Raw genomic sequence first — 12,806 nt, forward strand, 5'->3', positions numbered from 1 at the left:
TGAAGGATGAAAGTGTGCATACAAATTGATATGGTAAGTGGAGAAGAGACCTCCTGAATTATGATGTAACATGTTATGGAACATCACAGTCTTTAACATTCAGAAGAACATAGCGTTGTTTTATTGTTGTTTAGGCAGAAGCTCTTCTTTCTTCTGGATCTTCTCTAATATGGCCACCACCTGCCTGACCTCTGTCAGTGACTTGATTCTCTTCTGATATCCTAGTTTGGCTTATTGTTCTTCGCTTTGTTCTGTATCTTTAGGTCAATGTATTCGGTGGTTCTGAGAGGGTTAGGTTTCACGGAGGCACTTCCCCCCTGTGAGCAGGGGGAGCAGCAGCCGGCACTGTTCTCCTAGTTCTCTCACCGGTCACCCAGCATTACATGAAGTGTAATTCAAAGGAAGATATTGATCTGCCTCCTTGTTCAGCACTGGAAAGAGGATCCGCTGGTCTTTCCCCATCCATGCAGTATGTTGGCAATTTTTTTTTAAACAAAGTCTAAGCTTATGGTTGAAGTTTATGACTTTACGTGGATTAGTGCGAAGAGTTTTCTCACTTTTAATGTCACTGGCAGCAGTAAGACCTGGTTTGCACACTGCAGAGTATCTGAGCTGATACATTTTATTAGGTTTAAGACCTGTAACTGTGATCGTCTGGTCATTATTATTCGTTATAAAATGTGACCAGTCTTTATTCTTTCTTATAACACGTGGCCAGTTCCTCTTATTAGCAGATCTATACTCTATCTTGTATCCCTCTATGAACTCTTTCCCAGTGTCTGCAGGACTGAGCGTGAGTTCCATACTATCATGTGTCCTACCACTGATAATGGGGGGATGAGGTTTAGTTGGAGGCTCAAACGTTGCACTCAGCAAATTCCCACCTTCATACAGGTAAATAGAGAATCCAGGATTACTCTGGTCTGGGACAGATGAGATAATAAATCGAGTCTTCTTACTGGATGCATTGGTGTCAGCAAATTCCTGAAACACTCTCATATAGTCCCTCTTAATGACATCTTTGTCTTTGAACCACAATGAGATATTTTTATTCTCATAGACATTGTGTTCAGGAGTTTGGAGCCAATTAGACATATCAGAAAGATATGGATCTTCCTCATTTAATGATGTGAAATTAAAACACAAAACATATTCAATCATAGGGTCAGAGGTTAGTTTGTTTCTTTCAGTCTCAGTTGGGAATACTTTGATATTGGGCAGCGCTTTCAGATAGTTGTTCACAGTATCCATCTCCTGTTCTTTTCTGCTCAGAAACTGTGTAATATTGACACCGTCAAATGGAGATATTTTTATGTTACATAAAATTTCATCAAGTGCAGATTCCTCTAATCTCCCACCACGGATAGCGGGTAAGGTCTGTGCAAGTTGTTCCTTAAAAGTGAGGGTAAATCGATCACACTGATCTCTGAACTGAATGATAGTACGCTTAATTTCTCTGACGTCCTAAGTGGATGCTGGGACTCCGTAAGGACCATGGGGAATAGCGGCTCCGCAGGAGACTGGGCACAAAGTAAAAGCTTTAGGACTAGCTGGTGTGCACTGGCTCCTTCCCCTATGACCCTCCTCCAAGCCTCAGTTAAGATTTTGTGCCCGGCCGAGAAGGGTGCAATCTAGGTGGCTCTCCTGAGCTGCTTAGAAGTAAAAGTATACTTAGGTTTTTTTTATTTTCAGTGAGTCCTGCTGGCAACAGGCTCACTGCAGCGCGGGACTAAGGGGAGAAGAAGCGAACTCACCTGCGTACAGAGTGGATTGGGCTTCTTGGCTACTGGACATTAGCTCCAGAGGGACGATCACAGGTTCAGCCTGGATGGGTCCCGGAGCCGCGCCGCCGGCCCCCTTACAGAGCCAGAAGAGCGAGAGAAAAGCGGCGGCAGAAGACGCTCCTGTCTTCAGATAAGGTAGCGCACAGCACTGCAGCTGTGCGCCATTGCTCTCAGCACACTTCACACTGCGGTCACTGAGGGTGCAGGGCGCTGGGGGGGGAGCGCCCTGAGACGCAATAAAACATGATAAAAACCTTATGTGGCAAAAGTAATGCATCACATATAGCTCCTGGGCTATATGGATGCATTTAACCCCTGACAGTTTTCCAGAAAAAAGCGGGAGAAAGGCCGCCGAGAAGGGGGCGGAGCCTATCTCCTCAGCACACAAGCGTCATTTTCTTTCACAGCTCCGCTGGAAGGACGGCTCCCTGACTCTCCCCTGCAGACTGCACTACAGAAACAGGGTAAAACAAGAGAGGGGGGGCACTATTCGCAGCAAATATATAATACAGCAGCTATAAAGGGAGTAACACTTATATAAGGTTATCCCTGAACATATATAGCGCTCTGGTGTGTGCTGGCAAACTCTCCCTCTGTCTCCCCAAAGGGCTAGTGGGGTCCTATCCTCTGTCAGAGCATTCCCTGTGTGTGTGCTGGGTGTCGGTACGATTGTGTCGACATGTATGAGGAGGAAAATGATGTGGAAGCAGAGCAATTGCCTGTGTTTGTGATGTCACCCCCTAGGGAGTCGACACCTGACTGGATGGTTGTATTTAAAGAATTACGTGACAATGTCAGCACTTTGCAAAAAACTGTTGACGACATGAGACAGCCGGCAAATCAGTTAGTGCCTGTTCAGGCGTCTCAGACACCGTCAGGGGCGCTAAAACGCCCGTTCCCTCAGATGGTCGACACAGACCCAGACACGGATACTGAATCCAGTGTCGACGGTGAGGAGACGAACGTAATGTCCAGTAGGGCCACACGTTATATGATCATGGCGATGAAGGAGGCATTGAACATTTCTGACACTACAAGTACCACAAAAAAGGGTATTATGTGGGGTGAGAAAAAACTACCCGTAGTTTTTCCTGAGTCAGATGAATTAAATGAGGTGTGTGATAAAGCGTGGGTTTCCCCCGATAAAAAACTGCTGATTTCAAACAAATTATTGGCACTATACCCTTTCCCGCCAGAGGTTAGGGCACGTTGGGAAACACCCTCTAGGGTAGATAAGGCGCTCACACGCTTATCAAAGCAAGTGGTGTTACCGTCTCCTGATACGGCCGCCCTCAAGGAACCAGCTGATAGAAGGCTGGAAAATATCCTGAAAGGTATATACACACATACTGGTGTTATACTGCGACCAGCAATCGCCTCAGCCTGGATGTGCAGCGCTGGAGTGGCTTGGTCGGATTCCCTGACTGAAAATATTGATACCCTGGATAGGGACAGTATATTATTAACTATAGAGCATTTAAAGGATTCATTACTATATATGCGTGATGCACAGAGGGATATTTGCACCCTGGCATCAAGAGTGAGTGCGATGTCCATTTCGGCCAGAAGGGCGTTATGGACGCGACAGTGGTCAGGTGATGCTGATTCCAAACGACATATGGAAGTATTGCCGTATAAAGGGGAGGAGTTATTTGGGGTCGGTCTATCAGACCTGGTGGCCACGGCAACGGCTGGAAAGTCCACCTTTTTACCCCAGGTCACCTCTCAGCAGAAAAAGACACCGTCTTTTCAAACTCAGTCCTTTCGTTCCTATAAGAACAAGCGGGCAAAAGGCCACTCATTTCTGCCCCGGGGCAGAGGAAGAGGGAAAAGACTGCACCAGGCAGCCTCTTCCCAGGAGCAGAAGCCCTCCCCCGCTTCTGCCAAGTCTTCAGCATGACGCTGGGGCTTTACAAGCGGACTCAGGCACGGTGGGGGCCCGTCTCAAAAATTTCAACGCGCAGTGGGCTCACTCGCAAGTGGACCCCTGGATCCTGCAGGTAGTATCACAGGGGTACAAATTGGAATTCGAGACGTCTCCACCTCGAAGATTCCTGAAGTCTGCTCTACCAACGTCTCCCTCCGACAGGGAGGCAGTATTGGAAGCTATTCACAAGCTGTATTCCCAGCAGGTGATAATCAAGGTACCCCTCCTACAACAGGGAAAGGGGTATTATTCCACGCTGTTTGTGGTACCGAAGCCGGACGGCTCGGTGAGACCAATTTTAAATCTAAAATCCTTGAACACTTACATAAAAAGGTTCAAGTTCAAGATGGAATCACTCAGAGCGGTGATAGCGAATCTGGAAGAAGGGGACTATATGGTATCTCTGGACATCAAGATGCTTATCTCCATGTCCCAATCTTCCCTTCTCACCAAGGGTACCTCAGGTTTGTGGTACAAAACTGTCATTATCAGTTTCAGACGCTGCCGTTTGGATTGTCCACGGCACCCCGGGTCTTTACCAAGGTAATGGCCGAAATGATGATTCTTCTTCGAAGAAAAGGCGTCTTAATTATCCCTTACTTGGACGATCTCCTGATAAGGGCAAGGTCCAGGGAACAGTTAGAGGTCGGAGTAGCACTGTCTCAGGTAGTGTTACGTCAGCACGGGTGGATTCTAAATATCCCAAAATCACAGCTGATTCCAACAACACGTCTACTGTTCCTGGGGATGATTCTGGACACAGTCCAGAAAAAGGTGTTTCTCCCGGAGGAGAAGGCCAGAGAGTTATCCGAGCTGGTCAGGAACCTCCTAAAACCAGGCCAAGTGTTAGTGCATCAATGCACGAGAGTCCTGGGAAAAATGGTGGCTTCTTACGAAGCGATTCCATTCGGAAGATTCCATGCAAGAACGTTTCAGTGGGATCTGCTGGACAAATGGTCTGGATCGCATCTTTAGATGCATCAGCGGATTACCCTATCTCCAAGGACAAGGGTGTCTCTCCTGTGGTGGTTACAGAGTGCTCATCTTCTAGAAGGCCGCAAATTCGGCATTCAGGATTGGATGCTGGTGACCACGGATGCCAGCCTGAGAGGCTGGGGAGCAGTCACACAGGGAAGAAATTTCCAGGGCTTGTGGTCAAGCATGGAAACGTCTCTTCACATAAATATCCTGGAACTAAGGGCCATTTACAAAGCCCTAAGTCAAGCAAGGCCTCTGCTTCAGGGTCAGTCGGTATTGATCCAATCGGACAACATCACGGCAGTCGCCCACGTCAACAGAAAGGGCGGCAAAGGAAGCAGGAGGGCAATGGCAGAAGCTGCAAGGATTCTCCGCTGGGCGGAAAATCATGTGGTAGCACTGTCAGCAGTGTTCATTCCGGGAGTGGACAACTGGGAAGCAGACTTCCTCAGCAGACACGACCTCCACCCGGGGGAGTGGGGACTTCACCCAGAAGTCTTCCAACTGATTGTAAACCGTTGGGAAAAACCAAAGGTGGACATGATGGCGTCCCGTCTCAACAAAAAATTGGACAGATATTGCGCAAGGTCAAGGGACCCAAGAGCGGTGGACGCTCTGGTAACACCGTGGGTGTACCAGTCGGTGTATGTGTTCCCTCCTCTGCCTCTCATACCAAAAGTACTGAGAATCATAAGAATGAGAGGAGTAAGAACTATACTCGTGGCTCCGGATTGGCCAAGAAGGACTTGGTACCCGGAACTGCAAGAGATGCTCACGGAAGATCCGTGGCCTCTACCTCTAAGAAAGGACCTGCTCCAGCAGGGACCTTGTCTGTTCCAAGACTTACCGCGGCTGCGTTTGACGGCATGGCGGTTGAACGCCGGATCCTGATGGAAAAAGGCATTCCAGATGAAGTCATCCCTACCCTGATCAAAGCCAGGAAGGATGTAACCGCGAAACATTATCACCGCATTTGGCGAAAATATGTTGCGTGGTGTGAGGCCAAGAAGGCCCCCACAGAGGAATTTCAACTGGGTCGTTTCTTACATTTCCTGCAAGCAGGACTGTCTATGGGCCTAAAATTAGGATCCATTAAGGTTCAAATTTCGGCCCTGTCGATCTTCTTCCAGAAAGAACTGGCTTCAGTGCCTGAAGTTCAGACGTTCGTCAAGGGGGTACTGCATATACAGCCTCCTTTTGTGCCACCAGTGGCACCTTGGGATCTCAATGTAGTTTTGGGGTTCCTAAAATCACATTGGTTTGAACCACTCACCACTGTGGACTTGAAATATCTCACATGGAAAGTGGTAATGCTGTTAGCCCTGGCTTCAGCCAGGCGTGTCTCAGAATTGGCGGCTTTATCATATAAAAGCCCTTACTTAATTTTTCATTCAGACAGGGCAGAATTGAGGACTCGTCCTCAATTTCTCCCTAAGGTGGTTTCAGGTTTTCACATGAACCAACCTATTGTGGTACCTGCGGCTACTAGGGACTTGAAGGACTCCAAGTTACTGGACGTAGTCAGGGCCCTGAAAATATATGTTTCCAGGACGGCTGGAGTCAGAAAATCTGACTCGCTGTTTATCCTGTATGCACCCAACAAGCTGGGTGCTCCTGCTTCTAAGCAGACGATTGCTCGTTGGATTTGTAGTACAATTCAGCTTGCACATTCTGTGGTAGGACTGCCACAGCCAAAATCTGTTAAAGCCCATTCCACAAGGAAAGTGGGCTCATCTTGGGCGGCTGCCCGAGGGGTCTCGGCTTTACAACTTTGCCGAGTAGCTACTTGGTCAGGGGCAAACACGTTTGCTAAATTTTACAAATTCGATACCCTGGCTGAGGAGGACCTGGAGTTCTCTCATTCGGTGCTGCAGAGTCATCCGCACTCTCCCGCCCGTTTGGGAGCTTTGGTATAATCCCCATGGTCCTTACGGAGTCCCAGCATCCACTTAGGACGTCAGAGAAAATAAGAATTTACTTACCGATAATTCTATTTCTCGTAGTCCGTAGTGGATGCTGGGCGCCCATCCCTAGTGCGGATTGTCTGCAATACTTGTATATAGTTATTGTTGCAAAAAAATCGGGTTGTTTATTGTTGTGAGCCATCTTTTTAGAGGCTCCTAAGGTTATCATACTGTTAACTGGGCTCAGATCACAGGTTGTACGGTGTGATTGGTGTGGCTGGTATGAGTCTTACCCGGGATTCAAAATCCTTCCTTATTATGTACGCTCGTCCGGGCACAGTATCCTAACTGAGGCTTGGAGGAGGGTCATAGGGGGAGGAGCCAGTGCACACCAGCTAGTCCTAAAGCTTTTACTTTGTGCCCAGTCTCCTGCGGAGCCGCTATTCCCCATGGTCCTTACGGAGTCCCAGCATCCACTACGGACTACGAGAAATAGAATTATCGGTAAGTAAATTCTTATTTTCTGGAAAGGTATGTGCAGCCGGATGTCTCATCAGATCATTACACTGTATGGTAACATCTATCATTTTCTGTATCACCTTTTCTGTCCTGAATACAAGATCTGCACTAATGTCTCTAACTAACCGAGCAGCTCTATTGTCCAGTTTCCACAGTGGATACAGCCATATTATCACAGGTACAGCCTTTTCCCCTTTCTCTCCTAGTAGCTTTGGGAGGTCAGTATAAATCTTTATGGCATCTTCATATGTGAGCGGATTTCTCTCCAGGGCGAAGTCTCCATGAAACTTACAGCTAAATTTTTTAGTTTCTTCCCTTTCTGTATCATTGATGAACAGCTTTCCCTTACCTTCAATTGAAACTAGGGGTACTTTTTTAATCATGACCTCGAGATTTCCCTGTATATCCTGAGTGTTCTCTGATGTAGACACCTCACGATCAAATATAAAGAAAGCTTGTACACCATATAAAATACCAGTGACTGACCACATGGGTAGCCGTCCCCTGGTCAAACACATCACGGTAAGTTATATTCTGGGAACCTAAATGGTCCATGCTCAGCTGTTTAAACAGTGTGGTCCTTGAGTACTTTAGAGTGGCTCTGGCTTGGTCCTTAGATGTCTTACTGTCTTTTAGGTAACTTGCAGATCCACTAACATCTATCATTCCAGAGAGGAAACTGACTTTTAAGGAGCCATTGATATTTAGAGCTGATGATTTGTCAGAAACGGTGTCTGAAGCTATGAAACCAATAATTGTGTTCTCTTGAAGTTCTGAATTCACATTCTTTCTCAATGCCTCATTGTTCCATAATGATATACCTGACAAATAAAACATACAGTCATCTATGCTGAATCAGATTGCTTTCTTTAGAAATAAAGGGGTGAGATATATTAAATCTTGGAGAGAAATAAAGTGGATACGTTTACCAAAGCAACCAATCAGCTGTGAACTGTCATTTATCTACTGTAGCACAGTCTTTGAAATGACAGAAGCTGATGGGCTGCTTTGTGCAACTTCTCCACTTTATCTGTCTCCAAGGCTTGATACATCGGCCCCAAAATGAGATGAGTGGTAAGAGAAAGAAATATGAAAAATATAAAAAAATATATATAACAGATTAAGGTGGATCATTATAACCTTGTGATGTGTACTAGCAAAAATAAAATGCAAAACATCTAAGTAGAGCTCAAATGGAGAATATGGGGCCTGATTAAGATTTGGACTCAAGGCTGATGTTTTTTGCAAATGGTTGATGTTTTTATTATGCGCATGCACGATTATCTTCGTAAACCCTTACCACGCGTGTGCAAGCTACAGTAGTGGCTGCCCATGCAGTTACGTACTAATTTGTGAAGATAAGGGAGACAACTGAGGAATATTTGGGAATCTGAGCAAAGACTGAGAGGGAACCAAACTCGTGCTTGTATATATAGCCGAGTTCTCACTCACAGCACCACAGTGATTTTGTGGAAGTTAAACATTTTAATCTGCATAATCCAGGTCTTACTTGAACATTTGTGGTGGGATGTAATGGCGTCCGATTTTTCCGAAGGTGCAGGATGCCAGCCGGACAAGCTATAGTTTTGCCTTGTTAATGAGTAACATAGTAACATAGTAACATAGTATCTGAGGTTGAAAAAAGACAATTGTCCATCGAGTTGGACAATTGCCGCTTTAAAAAAAGTCTGAGTTCAGCCGACATACCGCCCTTGATGGTTGTTCGATGTTTGGCTGGAGGAGGAGTCACGGCCCAGCTGACAGATCTGCACAGTGCATGGATAAGTAAAGTGGGTGTTTCACATTTTGCACATGGGAGATGTATATACAGATGGAGTCAAACTCATCTAGTGAAGCTCCATCGCATACGAGCGCTCCCGGCGTGACTAGGTGATCCGTCCTTCTAGTCACGCCGGGAGCGCACAGATGCTCCCATTCTAGTAAATAGGGCACTTGCGCGTCACGGACGTGCGTGCGCCCCAGTTGCGCCTATAAATGCCCAGTCACAGATGGAGCCATGATTAGCATGGCTCCATCTGTACTAGCATTTGCCTATTTTTGCACTGTAACTAAGTATTGGATCACCGTTGCGGCATCGTTAGCGTACAAATCTGAATTAGTCCCATAATGAGATTATCTATTTCTTTTCTCTACCTATTCAATTGTTCAACTCTGGTTGCATTAGATTTTCATACTTTTATAGTTAGCTAATGACAAAGAACCCCTGATTACCAGGTACATAATGTGAGGGACTTTTTTTCTAATGCAATTTTCTCATGCACAAGAAAAAAAAATCTTGTTATTATTGTGATGATACACCTAAAAAATTGCATGAGGACCCGAGAACAAGAGGTCTTCTACATATAGCTGCTCCCATTTCCCATAGAGAGAAGCCCACTCACCGGTACTGAGATGCCGCCAGGTCTTAAACTCAGGATAGTATGGGCTTTCACAGGTGATTAGAGGGTTAATGCTGGAGTAGTTTAAATATCACATACAGGCATAATGAAGCAGCATATTGATAGGTAACTTGATAATGGTAGTTACAGATCAGTAATACTTTTTCCAGTGTTGAGTAGAAGCATACTTATCTACTCTCCCAGAAGTTGCGGGAGATTCCCGATTTTTCAGGTAGTTCCCTGCAACCCCAGAAGAGTCAGTGCTGCTCCTTTTGATTGAAGCTGGCAGAATGGGAACCATTGCTGGAATCATGGGTACGAGTAAAGGGGTGGGGCTAAATGACATGAATTCACATCATTTAGCCTGCCCTTTTACCAAGAACCCATGAATCGCCACATTTTGCCGTGACAGGGTGGGGCTTAATTATGTCACTGCCTGGCCTCACCCCCAAGGTGCCCAGAAGCTTCTCCTCTCTGGGCTTCTCCTCGAAAGGAGTATTTAAAAATAGGTAAGTTTGAGTAGAAGTATACTTAGCAGCAAAAATTATTAATCAGTCAATGATTAATTAGTTAATCAGTCCAAACTGAAATAATCAGGGATGCAGGTCACAGACTTCTTTCTGGCAGAGCAGACCAGACACCATAAGAATCAAACTATAACTGATAAAGGGTAGAGGCAATGGCTATCTTTTCACAGTAACAGAAACTAATCAGAAACTTCCTTCACTGACCAGCCTCCTGATTACTAAACTCTGCAGGCGGCCCTGCTTGTGAAGGAGACACTGGGACCATGATGCAGTGCAGTCATGTCATTGTCAGATACCTGTTAACCTATCCTGATCCTGATCACCTAGCAGCACCAATAAATGGGGGCTATGTGGAAGTTGTTAGCTACGGTGGTGACTCATAATAAATATATGGCTGACCAGTAAGTATAGAACAAGAATCTAAAAATACCTGGAATGAGTTCATCAGCCCTGCTATCATACAGCATCCCAAGGGAAAATGTGCGTCCCAGAGCCGGCATTTCAATGGTCATTGTGTCCAATGTTCCATCTGACTGGCTATGTATGAATCTCCTTTATTGATTTAGTGTTGGATATATGACGAGTTGAAGAAGCAGAACACCTGAAATACAAAGACACACTCATCAGGTAAACCCTGGGCATAACAATTATCTTGAAAATTTTAAGTTATAGAGAAGAGCTTTATGTGATACCCCCAAGATTGGGCATCACCTAACACAAGGAGAGAGTAAGGGCTGAGGGCCTAATTCAGACCTGATCATTGGGCAGTGATTTTTGCAGCCCTGCGATCAGATACTATCTGACGGTATTTTAGCTGTCCAAGTGTGCAAACGCATGCGTAGCAGAGCTGCATAAACTGATTTTGTGCAGTCTCTGTACAGCCAAGGACTTACTCACCCGCTGCGATGACTTCAGCCTGTCCGGAATTGACATCAACGCTTGGACACGCCTGCGTTTTTTCAGACACTCCCTGAAAACGGTCAGTTGCCACCCAAAAACGCCCTCTTCCTGTCAGTCACCTTGCGATCACCCGTGCAATTGCTTTTTTTCGCACCATCTCGTCGCTATGCACCGATCCCCGTTACTGTGATCCGTCATGCCTGTGCATTGCGGTGCATACGCATGTGCAGTTCGGACCTGATCGCAGGCTGTGAGAAAACGCAGCCTAGCGATCAAGTCTGAATTACCCCCTTAGAACAGGCACTCTGTATAACAGCTATGGGAAATATATTGTGAAACAATTTTGTATTACTCATGCGATCTATCAGAGAAGGAGGGGCGGAGTGAAACAGCTCTTTGTGATTTGTTCTGTCAGAGAAAGAGAGGTGGAGTGATACAGATCTAGTGATTTACCCAGTCAGAGAAAGAGGAGCAGGGTGAGACACAGGGAGAACTGTGATCATGTGATGACTCCTAACTGAGGAGACCCCTGAGGCAAAGGGCAATGTGGGTAAGGTATTTAAACACTGCTATTTGTCACTGTTTATCCTGGCGATGGGGCTGCGACCCCTAAATGTTGATGTGGTTATTAAACATTCTGCACTTTATCACCTACGCAAGTCTCCGAGTGCCGCCCGTTTGCTTGTATCTGTGTTGTTATCCACTGGGAGGGCACCAGCGGCATTATACTCTGCTGTAAGGGATTATGTGAGTGCCGGGTCGATCTGATATATATATATATATATATATATATATATATATATATACAACAAGTACCCCACTGTGCTAAAATCAGGAGTCAGCTGCACCTCTAGAAAAGCCCTCTGCTAGTAAGGGCCCACACATAAAACAGGGAACACAATTTCTGAATGCGCTAATATTAAATCGGATTTAGAAATATTAAAGAACAATATAAAATATGTAAAATTTATTCACAATTTCCACATAACAGACATAATCAAAGCTATCCACACAGGGAATAGTTTTAATTTAATCAAGAAGAATCTTCTTGCCAAATACTGTAGTTGTTCAAGAAAGGTTATGTGTGTATCAAGAAGACACAGAAACCAACGCGTTTTGTCCCAAAGGACTTCCTCAGGGGTAAGTATCTAAAAATCAAATAGGATGCAATATAGAAAAAAAATCCAATATAGAATCCAATATGGAGAGTGCAGCATCTTTAAGCCCCATTATTTTTCTATATTGGATTTTTTCTATATTGGATCTTATTATCTAACAACAGAGCCCTAAAATTGATGTATAAATTTCTACAGATCATTGCCTTATTCAATTGGGGAATACCACTATACCATCCAGCAGGACTATCACAAGTCCAATAGTGTTCTTTGTGATCTTTTGCACTTTGGTATGTATAACCACCCCTATGGGTGCCTATCAACTTGATATGACAGTATGACCGTTACAATGGTCCATTTTTCTTTTCCTCTTTAGGTCCAACACAATTGTTTGCTAGCACATCTAAATATACCCTATAAAGGATAATTTTTATGAACGAAATGTGTATTCTTTTATTTGTTTATATGGAAAAACAAATGCGGTATGTATACCTGCTCTCTTCTCTTTTGTATATTCAATAGATTTCTAAAAATGAACTCTATGAGAAATCATCAACTGGCTGTTAGTGAATGTTATTGTGTATAGTAGCTTCACAAACATCGTTGTGTAGGATTTTGGACTATTGTTAAACGACTGGTATTTTATACATGTTTATTGTTTTATTTATTATCTAGATACTTACCCCTGATTAAGTCCTTTGGGACGAAACGCGTTGGTTTCTGTGTCTTTTTGATACATACATCACCTTTTTT

The 12,806-nt window shown here is 44.8% G+C and overlaps 1 pseudogene; it reads right to left on the reverse strand.

Moving 5' to 3' along the window:
• Nucleotides 1–369: 369 nt before the first annotated feature.
• LOC135057171 (neoverrucotoxin subunit alpha-like) lies at nucleotides 370–10,550 on the reverse strand (annotated as a pseudogene).
• Between the last annotated feature and the right edge of the window lie 2,256 nt (nucleotides 10,551–12,806).

This window comes from Pseudophryne corroboree, chromosome 3 (assembly GCF_028390025.1).
Source record: "Pseudophryne corroboree isolate aPseCor3 chromosome 3, aPseCor3.hap2, whole genome shotgun sequence".
Classification (NCBI taxonomy): Eukaryota; Metazoa; Chordata; class Amphibia; order Anura; family Myobatrachidae; genus Pseudophryne; species Pseudophryne corroboree.